Source organism: Orcinus orca, chromosome 1, assembly GCF_937001465.1.
Source record: "Orcinus orca chromosome 1, mOrcOrc1.1, whole genome shotgun sequence".
NCBI classification, from domain to species: Eukaryota; Metazoa; Chordata; class Mammalia; order Artiodactyla; family Delphinidae; genus Orcinus; species Orcinus orca.
The window spans coordinates 195,002,468-195,021,399 of record NC_064559.1 but is presented as its reverse complement, the minus strand read 5'-3'; positions in this window follow the sequence as shown (position 1 = coordinate 195,021,399).

Below are 18,932 nucleotides of genomic sequence, written 5' to 3'. Positions count from 1 at the left end.
CACAGCTCCCCCTCTCCCCCGGGGGAGAAAGCCCCCTGGAGAAGCCCTCATTTATTCCCGGAGAATCCAGGCCCTGCTGCTTCGTTTTCCATCCTCACTGACGCAGATAATCCAAAGAGTCATTTCAGCTGCTTGGAACAGCAGGGTTGGATTTTGTGCTACCTGCTTCTTAATTCAGCTACATTCGACTGAGATGCCCACCCCGTTTCCTCCAGGCCAGGCACTGAGAGAGCTGCCACTCATGGCCAGAGCGGAGTAGACGCGGGTGGTGGTAAGGGCACAGGAAGGCAGGCAGAGCCCCACGGCGGGGGGGGGGCCAGAGCGGAGTGATAAGCGAACAGGGCTGGGGGTGGGGTAAGTGGTATGCAAACTGCTCAGGAAGCCCATCTCTGCCCCGTCGCCCTGGCCCTGGAGAGATCACCCAGACATGCTGTTGGAAGGGGCGGGATCCTGCCCTTTTCAATAGTGTGTTATGCTGGGGAACCCAGAGGGAGGTCAGGGAGTCAGCACACATGCTCTCTCCACCTTGCCCACCTTGACCCAGCCTCCCATGAAATGGCTCCTACCATAAAGCAGCATGGACTATGGCCTCGAAGCTGGCCAGATTCCCCTTCAGGGAAATCAAAGAAAGTGACTTGGCCTTTGTTCTGTGACACAGGAAGACTCAGGGACTCCCCATCAGAGGCTGGTCTCAGGAGGCTGATGCCACAGCAACTGCAGTAATCGCTGAACACTTAGCCTACCCCAGTCCCACGTGCGGGACCCTATGGGTGTCACCATCCCCACTCTACGAGTGAGGAACCAGAGTCTCAGAGGTGATTCCCAGAGGACTCCAGCCAGGCCGCGTGCCTGCCCCACCCTGACCCCCTAAATCAGAATAGCCAAGGTTGGGCTTAGGGGCCCGTTTCTAACAAGCTCCTCCAGGAGATTCCTCCAGACACTAAAATTCTCTCTTCACTTCCCCCACGATGAACTGTGCCCTGATGTCTGCAGGGAGAGGGTCTGGCTTAGACAGGGATTAGGAAAAAGCAGGACATCGTCAGATAAGATGCCCAAACTCAGACGTGGATTAGGACCCATGAAGTGGGGGAAAGGGCTGACCCTCTGGAATGTATTGAGCTAAGCTTTCAGGAAAATTAGACCCCCGCCTCCCCAGACCCAGAGTCTGTCTGAGTTTAGCTTCACAGCTTGAAGGCTGCTTCAGGAAAGCTGATATAGCAAGAAGGAACAGGAACTTAATACTTCACAGGGGCCCAGCAGCCCTCCCAGGGCCACCCTCTGGAGACCCCACATGCCTCAAGGCTATGATCCAGGCCTGTTCACTCAGCACCTGGTCAGGTGGGCCGGGCAAAGGCAGGGTGGGGCTTCCAGCTGGACCTGGAGCTTCATATAACTCCCCGCTACCAGCCTCTGCTACCCAGACTAAGGCATGGCTTTCCCTGGAGGAAGAGGGAGTGAAGGTCCTGTGTCTACTCAGGGTCTAATGGCCCCTGCCGGAGGAGGGGAAAGGGAGATGGCAGAGGGAGGAGGTCAGCGCCAGGACCACATACACTCTGGGGCCCTGCTGACGCTGCAAGAGTCCAAAACTCTAATATTCCATGCGTGAAGATTCCAGCAAAACCTCATAATTCTAAGATTCCAACAGAAGGATTCCATGTTTTTAAGATTCCAGCACCATATGATTCTATGCTGCCAATCTTGAAATTTCAAGTCCCATTGTTCAACTCTGATCCCCAGACCTGGGGGTCCCAGCAGTGACAAAGCACAAAGAGAGAGCAAGAGAGAAAGAGATGGGGAGGGAGACAGCTAAAAACAAATACTACCAACTCCATCCTTTGAATCACCTCCTTCTGAGTGTGATGGTGGCTTTCCCTCCCCGGTACAAGGGTAGAATTGCCCACACTTGGCCCTCCCAGTGGCCGGGGAGCTGACTACCCCAGGCTGCAGAGAAGCCCCACACAGCCCACAGTGCCCACTGGCTGGTGGGCTAGACAGCTCAGTTCAGGAGCCTAGTAGGGGCCCCAGTGGCTCAGTTTAGGGAGGAACTCATCTGGGGTGGACACCCCCCACCCCCTTAGAGAGGAAGCTGCAGGGCCAGGGATTTGCTGAGGAATCTTTCCCAAGCACACCACCTCCCTGTTCAGAACCCGAGTCTTAACACTGGGAAGCCATAGGGTCTTGCTGCAAACCCCAGAGTCAGGTGCCTTCCCTCTGACAGTCAGGATGCAACTTCCGTGACCACACAGTCCCTGCCTCACCTCCCAGTTGAGACCACTGCCTATGGAATCTGGGAGACCAGCTGAAAGAGGTGCCTCTGGGTTGCTCAGAGCCTGGTAATCAGTCTGGCTGCTTTCCCCTCCGTGGATAGGGACTCTGGTGGGCAGGCAAGAAATTGAGCCCCTGAGGCTGGCCCGGGGTAGGACCGGCAGGGACACTCCCTCACAGCCAGCCTCTTTCGACTCCACAGAAGAGCAATTCCTGGTTGGCCATGCCCAGCCCCAAACCCTAATCATAGCTGCTATTTCTTGAGTGCCAACAGTGTGCGAGGTGCTGTGCGTAACTTTTTATACACGGTGTCTTGTTTAACCCTCACACGGCTCTGTGAAACAGGTACAATTATTATTCCCCTTCCACAAACTAGGAAACTCAGAGACGTGTGTGGTGGCCTTCCCAGGTCACACCGTCGGCCAGTGGTCTCTGGCCCAGTATCTGCCCTCGTAATCACTATGCTATGCCGCTACCTGTGGTCCCCACTCAGCCCTTCCCCACTGTCAAACCCTTTGCCAATCAAATCCAGATCCCCAAGGAGCACCCTGTTTGGGGACACTCGGACACCCCCTCTGACCTTGGCCTCCTGGACCCGCTGTCAGAGCCATGGGCAGTGGGTGTGGGCACCTGGACTGCCCAGCCCCCGAGCGGTTCACTCTAACCTAGGCCATGCAGGCCAGAGTTCACAACTGGGGCCCGTGGGGTCTGTTGTGGTTTCACAGAACTCTGTTTCTTCTGGTCACAAATATGCGTTTTCCTGACAATGCTGGGGAGTCAGGGAGGGACGCAGCTGGGGCTCTGTTGGTTGTGGGTCAGCCCTGGCTCCCGGGACCCCCACTGTTATGACCAAGGAAATCTCACCAACTGGCTCCATGAGCAACCCTGAGCCTGTTACTCCAATGCCTTTGTAGGAGTATTTTTAGCAGAACATTTTTTTTCCCCAAAATAAATGTGAATTGCAAAAATTATTACTTGGACTCACAGTATTTTTTCCCCCCGAGGTTCACCAGGGAACAGACAGGAGCTCCTAGAGGTCCTCAGCAGGTTTCTGAAGAGTGACTAGGAGTTTTCCAGGGCTAAGGATGAAGCCAGGGTTGGGGCTGGGGTGGGGATTTGGCCTGGGGTGTTGAACTCGAGCAGTAATTCCTAAGTGTGAACATTCATTCATGTTTAAGAGTTTGAGCTCTGCTGTCAGGGGTCCTAGGATTTGAATCCCAACTCCGCCATTAGTTAGCTATGTATCCTTGGACAGGACACATCATTGCTCAAAGCCTCATTTTCACGTCTGTAAAATGGGGCAATAATGCCTAACTCCTGGAGTAGAGGTGAGGATGAAATGAGATGAAGCGCGTCAGTGCTCAGCACTCACAACCGTGCTCTTAGTATTTTGCCGGGAGGAAGCAGGGCCCACATCTTTCATACACTCTGCTGTGTTCTCCACAACGAGGACAAAGCCTGACTCATAGCAGGCTCTCAATAAACGTTTGTCAAATTCAAAAAAGGGGATTTGGGGGAGGGTTGCATGGTCAAACACGTTAGGCAAATTCTGGGCTTGGGCAAGTTCATCAGATTTCTTTACTTCGGGATATTGCAGAGCCTTAAATATGCCAAAAGCACAATGTGAATCTCTTAAAAAGTGTTATCGTTTGCAGGTTTCCCCTTGTGGAGGGTGCAGCTCTCAGTGTCCCTGCAAGTATAATTGGAGAAGTTCACCAGCGTCTGGGTACTGCCCTGGTGCTCAGAGGGAGAGCGGTGCTGAGGCTGAAGCTGGGCCCATAAACATGCGGGGGTAGATGTCAGAGGGGAGGGCAGTGGGAGGTCTACCTGATGGCTTGACATTCAACCAGGGAGAGCATAACAGACTCTACCTTGCAAGACCTTTGTGAAGCTTAGATAGTTAATGGGTGCCGCAGTGCCCAGCAGAGAGCCTGGCACATAGCAGGGGCTCAGAAAGTAGTTACTCCCTTACTGCCCCCAGGAGCAGCCCTGCCATACCAGTCGGGATGGAAGGCCCCAGATGGACTGAAGGGTGAGCTAGGCCTTCTTTCTATGGAGCCACTCTGCCCCCTGGGGGCTGAGGCTGGTAACAGGCCAGACCTGAGCCCCAGAGGAAGCTTGGCATCCTGGGCTGGTGGGTTGTGGTGACTACTTGACTCTCTGCCCCCTGCTCCCCACCCCAGTGAAGGTCCCGGCCAGTGGGTGGGGACCTAGAGGCACAGTGATGGGGCAGAAAGCAGAGACGTTGAAGCAAAGGTTATCCCCTTACCAGCTGCCCTAGATGCCTCTTCCCAACTCCCAACTCCTGACTTAATATTAATACTGTGTCTTGGGTCCAGGATGTTGGTCCCAGAATTTCTCTACAGTAAGAACCCAGCAGCAGCCAATCTGGTTGGGATGAGGAACTAGGAAATTTCTCCTGAGGTCGTAGTTACTCGGCCAGCATGCTGTTTATCCGCAGATCTCGAGTTTATCGGGCATGGCTCGGGGAGGAGGCAGCTGATGGAGACTGCCACCCCCGGCACCACCATCCACACTGTGTCACTGAGTGCCCGCAGCCACCAGAGAGGCATGTTGCCAGGGGTGTGCTAGTAAGTGTGTACCAACCAACTCGCCAAGCATACTTCAGGAATGCTGGCTGACACCTCTATTTCAGTCAAGGAGTAAGATAAGAGTGAAACAATGGGGGAGGGAGGAGTGGGGAGGGACAAGACAGGGGAAGGGGATTAAGAGATACAAACTACCAGATATAAAATACATAAGATACAAGGATATAATATACAGCCCAGAGAATATAACCAATATTTTATAATAACTTTAAATGGAGTATAATCTATAAAAACATCAAATCACCGTGTTCCACACCTGTAACCAAAATAACACTGAAAATCAACTATACTTCAATTTGTTTTTAAGTGAAACAATGAAGGTTTATGTTGGAACTTTTCTCGCTCCACAATGACATGGGTGACTTCTTTGCTGAATCAGATAATAGTTTTCAAATACTGGAAGAATATTTCCTCAGTTTTTTTGTGCTATTCACCACGTCACAGTTTTCGATTTAATCTGCATTAACATGTTATCCATTACCTTCTTAGGTCTGGACAATCAACACAATGATAAATAAATCAAGCCCTGATGGGTAGCAACTGCCGTTTTCTACGGTATAAGTGGCCGTCAAGGCCAATTTCAAACTACCGGTGTGAGTCACTGAACAACAGACTTTGGAAGAGATGCTCAGTAACATATCTTTTTTTTTTTTAATAAATTTATTAATTAACTTATTTATGGCTGCGTTGGGTCTTCGTTTCTTGCACGGGCTTCTCACTGCAGTGGCTTCTGTTGTTGCGGAGCACGGGCTCTAGGTGCGCGGGCTTCAGTAGCTGTGGCTCGAAGGCTCTAGGGCACAGGCTCAGTAGTTGTGGCGCACGGGCTTAGTTGCTGCGCGACACGTGGGATCTTCCTGGACCAGGGCTCAAATCCGTGTCTCCTGCATTGGCAGGCGGATTCTTAACCACTGTGCCACCAGAGAAGCCCAACATATCTTTTTTATTTTGGGCTTATGAACAGAAATGTGTTTCTCACAGTGTAGAGGCTTGCAAGTCCAAGATCAGGGTACCTGCATGGCCCTGGTTCTGGGGAGGGCTCTCTTCTGGGTTGCAGATGGCGAACTTCTCATCCTTCTCATTGTGTCCTCACGTGGCAGAGAGCAGAGCTCAGCAACACATGGTTACATATTTCCAAAATTCAGATACAATAGATGTAAATAACCTCAAGAATACAAATAACAGTAATACATAGTAAAATAATTAGGAAGCGATTTGTTTTGAGTGTTGTCTTTGTTTTTAATGCACGTTATGCTATTGTAAATTTATATAATTTTTAATGATGGCATTGTTTAATAACTGCTTCACAAAATTCCTGAAAATGTAACAACTGGCTCTCACCAGCCAGTGTGAACTGGCTCCAGCACTACCCTGGGCCCTTATCCTGTTTTACAACAGTAGAAACTGAGGCTCACAGAGATGGGGTGTCTTAACTGCTCAAGGTCAAGATGAATGGGGCTTGGTTGGGGTAACACCCAGGTATATTTTACTCTAAAACTGAGTTCTTTCAGCTGTTTCCTAGATTTTCAAACTCCCTGCTCAGGAAGATCTGACATCTTCTCTCTCCACATCTTTTCTGCGTTCCTAGGGTACTTCAACACAATATACAGAATTTCGTCTTCCTCCTCCTCCCTCTTCAAAACCAGTCCTGAGGCTGGACCCTCCCCTCATACTATTCCAGGGACACTAAACCCTGGAGGCTCTGAGGCCAAAGAAGGAGCCCTTGGGTCCAGGGGAGAGTGAGAGATGCCCAGCCCAGCCGGCACATGCTCGGGTGACCTGCCCCCAAAAAGCTCACCCTTAGCTCACACTTCTAAGTGGTAGAAAGAGCTATGGGGCCCTGCAGAGCTGTGGTGGAACCCCACTGATAAACTTGTGACCTTGGGTAAGTCACTTCACTTCCTGGAGTAAAATGGGGCTTATAATCCCTACCCTCAGGGTTGCCATGACAATTATCTAAACACTGCCTGACTTCTTTCCCAGTTTCCTTAAATGGTGTGATTGAGTGGATGCCAGGGAGCCCCACACTTGTCCCTGAGGCTTGGAATTCCATCATAAAGGGTCGCACCTTGGGTTTTCAGCATTGCCTTCTTCCAACTGGTCTTTTTAATTGCATTATGCTTGGAGAAACAGGTGATCAATTCCGAGTGCCCTCAAGAGGGAGTCTGTTCAGGCTTCTTCCCTGACTGAGGCCCTGGGCTCTTCCCCTCTTCCCTCTCTCTTCCTCCTGTAGGCGGGGAAGCTGTGGCATGGCCTCCCTGGCACGAGGCCCACAACCAGAGGCCCTGGCTTGGGTCTTCCCTTCATGAGTCTTAATCTTACCAGAAGGGAAATCCCACCATATTATCTGCAGTCCTTCTAGGTCATTCTGAAAGGCTCATGGTTCACTGCAACCAGCCCTTAATGTGTCTGTCATTGACCAGTCTTGACCCCTCCCAGCTGCCCACAGTGACCACTAACTATAGGCCAGAGACTGACTGATGGAAGATGCCGGATGACTTGACCTTCATTCTGGCTCTGCCACTATATCCCTGTGTGATTGCAGCAAGTTGCTTCCCCTCTCTGAGCTTCATTCTTCTAACAGCAGACATTTTTTTTTTTTTTTTTGCGGTATGTGGGCCTCTCACTGCTGTGACCTCTTCCGTTGCGGAGCACACGCTCCGGATGCGCAGGCTCAGCGGCCATGGCTCACGGGCCCAGCCGTTCCCATGTGGGATCTTCCCGGACCAGGGCTCAAACCCGTGTCCCCTGCATCGGCAGGCGGAATCCCAACCACTGCACCACCAGGGAAGCCCAGCAGACATTTTTTGAGTGTGTTCTCACACCAGGCACCGTGCCGGGAACTGGGTTACACCCGGGAGCAGGAGAGACAAGGTCTCTGCCTTCGTGAATTTGACAGCCCTTATTTAAGCAAATAAATGGAATAAAGGCAAATTGTCACAAGTCCTTGGAAGGAAACCAGCAGGTGTTCATGATGCCAGTCAGAGAGGGCAGCAGACTTTAGACAGAGCGGCAGGGACGGTTTCCCGAGGAAGAATTTGAGTAGACAGCTAACCAATGAGGAGAAGGCAGCCACGTGAAAAGCAGTGGAAACAGAAATGCGACAGGCCCCCCGACTCCTCACCATGGAAGGAGACTTCAAACGCTGCAACTCGCAGCCCTGAGTCCCAAGGAGGTGCCCAGCAGACCTTGTACAGGAGAAAAGGGAGGGCCTGGTGAGCTGAGCTTCGCCTCTACCTCCAACTCCACCTCCTCCAGAATAATTCTGCTTTTAACTGTTTTAAAGATTGGATTTGGATGTTTCTGAAACAAAAAATGATATAGCTGAAAGATATTCAGAAACCACTAGAAACTCATCTCACTCGTGATGAGATGATGGCGAAGAACTCTTCCAGGTCTAAATCTTAGGCTCTCTGCATTCATGACATAAAGGGTGACTGCTAGGTTCACAGAAGAGGGAGTGAGAAGTCTGCAAATGCCCTTGGAAGGACGGGGCGGGGCAGGCAAACCTCTCGTCCATGGCTACATGAGCAGTGATTCTGGAACCCAAAGAGCTCCTAGCTGTGCAACCTTGAGTGGGTTGCTAAACCTTCCTGGATCTCAGTTTCCACCCCCTTGACCTGCAGGTGTATAAGTTTCCTGTTGCTGCTGTAACAAATTACCTAAAATTGCTAAATAAATTTAGCGGCTTAAACTACACACATTTACTGTCTTACAGTTGTGGAGTTTAGAAGTCCAACACAGGGCCCACTGGCCTAAAAATCAAGTGTCAGCAGAGCTGTGTCCTTCCTAAAGGCTCTCGGGGAAAATCTGCTCCCTTGCCTTCCCACCTTCCAGAGGCTGCCCACACCTTGGCTTCTGTCCCCCTCTCCTCCACCTTCAAAGCCAGCAATGTTGCATCCCTCTCTGACTGTTCTTCCATATCTCATATCCCCCTTTAACTCCCTTCTTCTACCTTCCTCTTACACTTTTAAGAACCTTTGCGATTACACTGGGCCCACCCAGAAAATCTCTCAATTTTAAAGATCAGCTGATTAGCAATCGAATTCCCCTTTGCCGTGTACCCTCGCACATTCAAAGATTCTGGACATTAGGACGTGGACATCTTTGGGGGGCCAGTATTCTGCTTTAGAAAGTGGGTTACATTGCCATTAACAGCCAACATTCCAATGCTCAGAGCATTCTCCAACCTGTTTAATAACAGGCTCTCCTTTGATGCTCCTTCTGGGACCAGACACCAGTATCCCTTGGGGAAGGGCCTAAGTGGTATCATTTTGCCAGTGCCCCCCATCCAGTCCCCCCAACTCATAATTCTTCCTGTACACTCCAGTTCTCCTTAAGGTGCCTCAAACAGCCATAGAAGCTATGCATATTAAATTCCTGTGTGAGCTAGACACTGCCTGAATCCTGCTCCGCCATTTTCTAGTTGTATAATCTTGGGAAAGTGATTTTTCCTACCTCTGAAGCTCAAGCACTTTGTGTGTAAAAAGGAAATGTCCCTTTCTTTATGGTATTTCTGTGTGGCTAAAACAAAATAATGTATGTAAAATGCTTTGCATGGAGTCTGGCAAAAATCTCTATCCTTTCATCCCTTAATTTATCCACCCATCTGTCCATCCATCTATCTACTGAACTCCCCATTGAACCATCCATCCATCCTTTAATTTACTCAACCATTAACTTATGGGAGGGAGGGAGACTCAAGAGGGAAGAGATATGGGAACATATGTATATGTATAACTGATTCACTTTGTTATAAAGCAGAAACTAACACACCATTGTAAAGCAATTATACCCCAATAAAGATGTTAAAAAAAAAAGAAAACAAAAACCCAATTAAAAAATGGATAAAGACTTTAACAGACACCTCACCAAAGAAGGTATACATATAGCAAGTAAGCATATGAAAAGATGCTCCACATCATATGTCATCAGAGAAATGCAAATTAAAACAACAATGAGATAGCACTATATACCTATTAGAATGGCCAAAATCTAGAACACTGACAACATCAAATGCTGGAAAGGATGTGGAGCCTCAAGAGCTCTCATACATTGCTGGTGGGAATGCAAAATGGCACAGCCACTCTGGAAGACAGTTTAGCAGTTTCTTACAAAACTAAACATACTCCTACCATACAATCCAGCAATTGTGCTCTTTGGTATTTACCCAAAGGAGTTAAAAACATGTCCACACAAAAACATGCACATAGATGTTTATAGGCGCTTCTTTCAAAATTGCCAAAAACTTGGAGGCAACCAAGATGCCCTTATTAGGTGAATGGATAAACTGTGGAACATCCAAGCAATGGAATATTATTCAGTGCTTTAAAAAAAGTTATTGAGCTGCAAAAAGACATGGAAGAGACTTAACTGGATATTACTAAGTGAAAGAAGCCAATCTGAAAAGGCTACAGACTATATGATTCCAACTGTATGATGTTCAGGAAAAGGCAAAACTATGGAGACAATAAAAAGATAAGGGATTTCCCTGGTGGCGCAGTGGTTAAGGATCCGCCTGCCAACGTAGGGGACATGGGTTCAATCCCTGGTCCAGGAAGATCCCACATGCCATGGAGCAACTAAGCCCGCGAGCCACAGCTACTGAGCCCGTGCTCTGCAACATGAGAAGCCACCACAATGAGAAGCCTGTGCGCTGCAACGAATAGCAGCCCCCACTCGCCGCAACTAGAGAAAGCCCACGTGCAGCAACGAAGACCCAGTGCGGCCAAAAATAAATAAATAAAAATAAAATTAAAAAAAAAAAAGATAAGTGGTTACCAGGATTTAGGGCGGGGGTGGAACGAAAAGGTGGAGCACAGAGGAATTTTAGGGCAGTGAAGATACTCTGTATGATGCTACGATGGATACATATCATTACACATCTAACTAAACCCACAGAATGTACAACGGCAAAAAGGAACCCTATGTAAACTGTGGACTTTTGGCAATAATGATGTGCCAATGTAGGTTTATCAACTGTTTACAAATGTAACACTCTGGCAGGGGGAATGTTGATAATGGGAGAGGCTATACGTGAGTAGGGGCAGGGAGTCAATGGGAAATCTCTGTACCTTCCTCTCAATTTTGCTGTGAACCTAAAGCTGCTCTAAAAATTGTCTTAAGAAAAAATAATAGAATTGAGAAGATCAAACTCCAGCTGTATGTGACAAGAGTAAACATTGTTGCATTAAAATTATTTCAGTTATAGTAATGTGTATGTGTGTAAAATCTATTTTCCATTGAAGGTATAGGTCAAAAAAGTTGTAAAAACTCTGGTCTAATCCATATCAAGCATTCAAGCTAACAGGCACACACCACAAAGCTGCAAAATATGTGAAGTGAAAAATGACAGAATCAAAAAGAGAAATTGGGCTTCCCTGGTGGTGCAGTGGTTGAGAGTACGCCTGCCGATGCAGGGGACGCGGGTTCGTGCCCCGGTCCGGGAAGATCCCACATGCCACGGAGCGTCTGGGTCCGTGAGCCATGGCCGCTGAGCCTGCGCGTCCGGAGCCTGTGCTCCGCAACGGGAGAGGCCACAACAGTGAGAGGCCCGCGTACCGCAACAACAACAACAACAACAAAAAAAAGAGAAATAGACAAATTCACAGTTATAATTGGAGACTTCAATTTCCCTCTCTCAACAATTGACAGAACAACTAGATGGAAAACCAGCAAGGGTAGAGAAGAACTCTACCTGACAACCAACAGGTCTAATCGACCTCTATATAGCACTCCACCCAACAATAGCAGAATACACATCTTTTTCAAGTGCACATGGAACATCTACTAAAATAGACTATTTCCTGAGCCACCAAAAAAAAAAAAACCCTCAACAAATTTGAAAAGCATTGAAATCATACAAAGTGTGTTCTCTGACCACAGTGGAATCAAATTAAAAATCAACAATGGAAAGATCACAGGGAAATCTCTAAACACTTGGAAACCAACCAACATACTTCTAAATAATCCATGTGGTCAAAGAGGAAATCTCAAAACAAATTTAAAAATACATTGATCTTAATGAAAATAAAAATACAACATATTAAAATTTGTGGGACATAGCTGAAGCAGTGCTGAAACAAACATTTGTAGCACTAAATGCTTACATCAGAGAAGAGGGAAATCTTCATGTCCATAAAGTAAGTTCCACCTCAAGAATCTAGGGGAAAAAAATTCTAGAAAAAAGAAAAGCACAATAAATCCAAAGCAATCAGAGGAAAGAAATAATAACAGAAGAAATCAGTGAAACTGAAAACAGAAAAGAAATAAAGAAAATCAATGAAACAAAAAGTAGTTCTTTGAAATGATTAATAATTGACAAACCTCTAGCAAGACTAACAAAGAAAAAGAGAGAAGACATAAATGACTCATCTCAGAGATGAAATGGGATATCACTACAGATCCTGCAGATGTCAAAAGGATGAACAACTCTACATGCATAAATTTGACAACTTTGATGAAATGATCAGTTCTTGAAAAAGCACAAACTACCGCAACTCACTTACATGAAGTGGATGGCTTGACTAACCCTATAACCATTAAAAAATGGAGTTAATAGTTTTTTTTAATTCCCAAAAAAGAAAATCTCCAGGCCCAGATAGTTTCACGGAAGAACACTACCAAATGTTTTAAGAAGAATTAATACCAATTCTATACAATCTCTTCCAGGAAATAGGAGAGGAAAATACACCTCCCTACTCATTTTATGAAGCTAGTATTATCCTGATACCAAAACCAGACAAATACAAAAAAAAAAAAGAAACTACAGACCAATAGCTCACATGAATATAGATGCAAAAATCCTTAACAAAATATTAGCAAACAGAATTCAGCAATATATTTAAAAAAATTATACATCATGACCAAGTTTATTTATTTACTTCAGGGATACAAGGCTGGCTCAATATTCAAACACCAGTCAATGAAATTTACCAGAATAACAGACTAAAGAATAAAAATTACATGATCGTATCAATTTATGCAGAAAAAACATTTTACAAAATTCAAACCTTTTTATGATTTTTCAAAATACTCGCAGGGACTTCCCTGGCAGTCCAGTGCTTAGGACTTCTCACTTCCACTGCAGGAGGCACGGGTTTGATCCCTGGCTGGGGAACTAAGATCCCGCATGCCGCGCAGTGTGGCCAAAATTTAAAAAAAAAGAAAAAAGAAAAGAAATACTCTCAGAAAATTAGGAACAGGATGAGAATTTCCTCAACTTGAGAAAGGGCATCTTTCTCAAAAAACTTACAGCTAACATTATATTTCATGGTCAAAGACTGAATGCTTTCCTTCTAAGATGAGGAACAAGGCAAGGACACTGACTCTCATCACTCTTATTTGACACAGTACTGGAGGTTCCAGCCAGCAAAATAAGGAAGGGAAATGAAGTAAAAGGCATACAGACTAGAAAGGAGGAAACAAAACTATCCCTATTTGCAGATGACATAACTGTCTACGTAGAAAAAACCAAGGAATCTAAAAAACAAAAACAAAAGTAAAAACAAAAACCTTCTAGAATGAATGAGTACAGCACAGTCCCAGAATACAAGATTAACAAAAAAATCAATTGTTTTTCTATATACCAACAATGAACATGTGGACACTAAAATTAAAAATATAATACCATTTACAAACACTTCTAAAATGAAATATTTACGCTTAAATCTAACAAAACATATATAGGACTTCTATGCTGAAAATAACAGAAGGTTGATAAATGAAACCAAAAAAGATGTAAATAAATAGATTTAGTGTATCCATAGATTGGAAGACTCAACAGAGTAAAGATGCCAGTCTCTTCAAATTGTTATACAGATTTAATAAAATTCCTATCAAAATCCCAGCAGGACTTTTTTGTATATATAGAATAGATTACTATAAAATTTATATGGAAAGACAAAGAATAGCTAAAACAACTTTGAAAAAGGAGAATAAAGTGGGAGGAATCAGTCTACCCAATTTCAAGACTTACATATAGCTATAGCAATCAAGACTGCATGGTATTGGTGAAAGGACGTACAGAACAATGAAAGAGGATGGAGAACCCAGAAACATGCCCCACAAATATGCCCTACTGATTTTTAACAAAGGTGCAAAAAAGCATTTCAATGGAGTAAAGACAGGTGGTGCTGGAATAATTGAACATCCATGTGCAAAACATTAATTTCAACCTAAATCTCACACTTCTTACAAAATTCAACTCAAAACAGATCACAAACTTAAATGCATAACATAAGATGATAATTTTTAGGAAAACACCACAGGAGACAATCTTTGAGCATTAGGGCTAGGCAAAGAGCTCTGAGCTTTGACAACAAAAGCGTGATCCATAAAAGGAAAAATTGATAAACTGGTATATTAGTTTCCCGAGCTGCTGTGACGAGTGACCACAAAATTGGTAGTTTAAAACAACAGATATTTATTCTCTCACAGTTCTGGAGGCCAAAAGCCTGAAATCAGTATCACTGGGCCAAAATCAAGGTGTTGGGAGGGCCATGCTCTCTCTCCCTTGGCTCTAGGAGAGAACTCATCCCTTGCTCCTTACACTCCCTGGCAGCTAATAGAACCCCTTGCCTTATGGTGGCATTATTCCAGTCTCCGCCTCCATGGTCACGCAGCCTTCTCCTCTTCCATCTGTGTTGAATCTTCCTCTGCTTCTCTTTTACAAGGATACTTGTGATTCCATTTAATACTGAATACCAACGTTACGGACCAGGGTTCTTGGCCTTCCCCAATCAGTAGAAATTGACTAGAGGCAAGACAAGAGATTCAGGCATGGCTTTATTGGGGACCCTGCTGCAGCAGGAGGGGGTGAGAACAAACAAGAGATTCCCTTGCTTGCTGGCTCCCTGAGGCAGGGGCGAGCTTGTTCCTTACATGGGGTGAGGGTAGGGATGTGTCCAGGGGTCGGGCCAGAGGAGTGGCTTAGGTGTTTTGTCCACCCCTCTAGTGGTGTTGTGTGCAAGGGGCATGTTCAGTACCCTGCTTTTGCTCCCAACACCCTGTTTTTGCTCCAGGCTCTTCAAAAGTGACAGTTTGGTTTTTTGATCTCTTTGTATCTTTTGGGTCCAGAATTTGCCGCAACTGCCCATGCATGCAGTTATTTTTAGTCCCATACAGTTTCTTCGTATTTTGTTGCTCAAGGAGAGGTGTATCCAGGTGCAAGCATTGCAGCACTGCAGCAAAGGGTCCCAGGTCCCAGCAAAGTGTCCCAGGTCCCAGCCTGTCTCACCAATAACCCAAGGTAGTGTCCCCATCTCAACATCCTTAACTTAATCACATCCATAAAGTTCTTTTTTTATCACATAATGTTAACATTCACAGGTTCCAAGGATTAGGATGTGTACATTTCTGGGGGGGTCATTATTCAGCCTACCATAATTGAACTTGATCAAAATTTAAAATTTTTGCTCTGTGAAAGGCCCTGTTAAGACAATGAAAAGACAAACTACAGACTAGAAAATATTTGCAAACTATATATCTAACAAAGGAATAGCACCTAGAATATGTAAAGAATTCTCAAAACTCAACAATTTTTAAAAAATATTCCTTTAATTAATTTATTTATGTATTTATTTGGCTGCGCCGGATCTTAGTTGCAGCACGCAGGATCTTTACTTATGGCATGTGGGATCTAGTTCCCTGACCAGGGATGAAACCCAGGCCCCCTGCATTGGGAGCCAGGAGTCTTAGCCACTAGGCCACCAGGGAAGTCCCAAAACTCAACAATTTTTAAAATCCAATTAGAAAATGGACAAGACATAAAGAGATATTTCACTGAAGAGGATATACAGATGGCAAAAAAGCATATGAAAAGATTTTCGATATCATTAGTCATCAGGAAATTAGAATTACAGAAATAAAAATAGTGACAATACCAAATGCTGGCCAAAATGTGGAGAAACTAGATCACTCATACATTGCTGGTTGGAATATAAAACGGTACAGCCACTGTGGAAAATAGTTAGGCAGCTTCTTTTTTAAAAAAGCTATCATTCAACCATCAGTTGCCCTCCTGGGCATTTATCCCAGAGAAATAAAAACTTATGTTCACACAAATACATGCAAACAAATGTTCAAAGCAGCTTTATTCGTAACAATCTAAAATTGGACAACCTAGATGTCCTTTACCAAGCGAATGGTTGAATAAACTGTGGTGCGTCCGTACCATGCAACCAACCACTACTCTGCAACAAAAAGAAACAAACTATTGACACTTGCAACAACTTGAATGGATCTCCAGAGAATTATGCTGAGTGAGAAAAAAAACCCAAAGATTACACACTGTGTGACTCCTGTCAACAGAAATAATCAATAACCAATCTGTAATAAGAATAAAGGAAAGGGGGCTTCCCTGGTGGCGCAGTGGTTAAGAATCCGCCTGCCAATGCAGGGGACACAGGTTCGATCCCTCGTCCAGGAAGATCCCACATGCGGCAGAGCATCTAAGCCCGTACACCATAACTACTGAGCCTGCGCTCTGGAGCCTGTGAGCCACAACTACTGAAGCCCGCGCACCTAGAGCCTGTGCTCTGCAACAAGAGAAGCCACCACAATGAGACACCCGCGCACCACAAGGAAGAGTAGTCCCCTCTCGCCACAACTAGAGAAAGCCTGCACGCAGCAATGAAGACCCAACACAGTCAAAAATAAAATAAATAAATTTAATTTAAAAAAAAAAGAATACAGGAGAGTTTTATTTGAGCCAAACTGAGGACCAAAGCCCAGGAGACAGACTGTCAGATAGCTCTGAGGAACTGCTCCAGAGAGCATGTTTTTCAGTGCAATTTTATATCTTGTCAGAACAAAGAACATCAAACATGACAGGGGTACATTCCTTCAAAGTTTCTCCCAAAATACAGATTTGTACATACATAGGAAGTCAGTATGGCTTTGGTGCCTGGGGAGGGAGACTAATCATCAAAGAAGTAGTAGCATTGACATCCCAGGAAGGGAGGCATTTATCTCTGTCTTCAAAATGGAATTCTTTACTTCTGGACAATGCACCCTTTTCTTTAATGGTTAGAGGAAAGCAACAGTGTATGTTTGATAAGCCACAAAGTCAAGCTAAACCATGTATGTGTAAGCCAGAATGACTTCCCCGTACCTCAATATGTGAAAATTTCTTCCATCACTCCATTGATATAATATTCTTGAAATGAGAAAATTACATTAATGGAGAACAGATTGGTGGCTGCCAATGCTTAAGGACAGGGTGGGTTGGTAAACAAGTGGGTGTGGCTAGAAAAGGGCAACAGGAGGGATTCTTGTGCTGATGAAAATGTTCTGTATCTTGACGGTATCAACATCAATAACTAGCTTATGATATTGTCCTATAGTTTTTTTAAATATTTATTTATATATTTATTTGGCTGCTCCGGGTCTTAGTTGCAGCACGAGGGATCTTCGTCGGGACATGCGGGATCTTTAGTTGCGCCACACAGGATCTAGTTCCCTGACCAGGGATCAAACCCAGGCCCCTGCATTGGAAGCACAGAGTCTTAACCACTGGACCACCAGGGAAGGCCCTGTACTATAGTTTTGCAAGAAGTTTCCATGAGAGGAACGTGGATAAAGGGTACACTGATTATTTCTTACAGCTGTATGTGAATCTACAATTATCTCAAAATTAAATGTTTAATTTTTAAAAGGACATGCAAAATGCAAGCCCAAATTTTGTATTAGACTCATCAGGCATAAGACTCCTCAAAATTTTAAAACTTTTGCTCTTCAAAAGACACCATTAATACAAGGAAAAAGTGGGACTTCCCTGGCAGTCCAGTGGTTAAGACTCAGCACTTTCACTGCAGGGGGCACGGGTTCCAACCCCGGTCAGGGAACTAAGATCCCGCAAGGCACGCGATTTGGCAAAACAAAACAAAACAAAACAACCACCGGACTACAGTGAGACAGGACTTCATAACCACTAGTGTTACTGAAATCGAAAAGACTGGCAATGCTAAGTGGTAGGAAAGATGTGGAGACACGGAACCACTGCATATGCTGGCTGGAACATAAAACGGTACCAGTGCTTTGGAATACTGCATGGCAGTCACACCTAGATATTTACCCAAGAGAAATGAAAGCATGTATTCACACAAAAAAAAGACTTATACAGGAATGCTTTTTCATAAAGCCCCAATCTGGAAACAACCTAAATATCCATCAAAAGGTGAATGGATAAACAATTTGGTGGCATAGCCATACAACTGAATACTATTCAGCAATAAAAAGGAACAAAATATTGATATACACAAGGACATGAATGGACCTCAGAAACATCCTTCTAAGCAAAAGAAAGCAGACACAAAAGCCTGCACTATATGATTCCATTTATAAGAAATTCTAATCTAAAGTGACAGAGTAGACCAGTGGCTGCCCGGGCCTGAGAGCAGGGGAGGGGACTGACTGCAAAGCAGTAGGAGGGCCGTTCTGGGGATGAAGAACATTTTCTATATCTTGATTGTGGTGAGGGGTATATGTTTGTCAAAATCATCAAAATGTACCCCGATAATGTGTACATTTCCTTTTATGTAAATTATAACTCTATAAGGTTGTTTTTTTTTAACATCTTTATTGGAGTATAATTGCTTTACAATGGTGTGTTAGTTTCTGCTTTACAACAAAGTGAATCAGCTATACATATACATATATCCCCATATCTCTTCCCTCTTGCATCTCCCTCCCTCCTACCCTCCCTATACCACCCCTCTAGGTGGTCACAAAGCACCGAGCTGATCTCCCTGTGCTATGTGGCTGCTTCTCACTAGCTATCGATTTTATATTTGATAGAATATATAAGTCCATGCCACTCTCACTTTGGCCCAGCTTACCCTGCCCCCTCCCCGTGTCCTCAAGTCCATTCTCTAGTAGGTATGTGCCTTTATTCCCGTCCTGCCCCTAGGTTCTTCATGACCAGTTTTTTGGGGTTTTAGGGGTGTTTTTTAGATTCCATATATATGTGTTAGCATACGGTATTTGTTTTTCTCTTTCTGACTTACTTCACTCTGTATGACAGACTCTAGGTCCGTCCACCTCACTACAAATAACTCAATC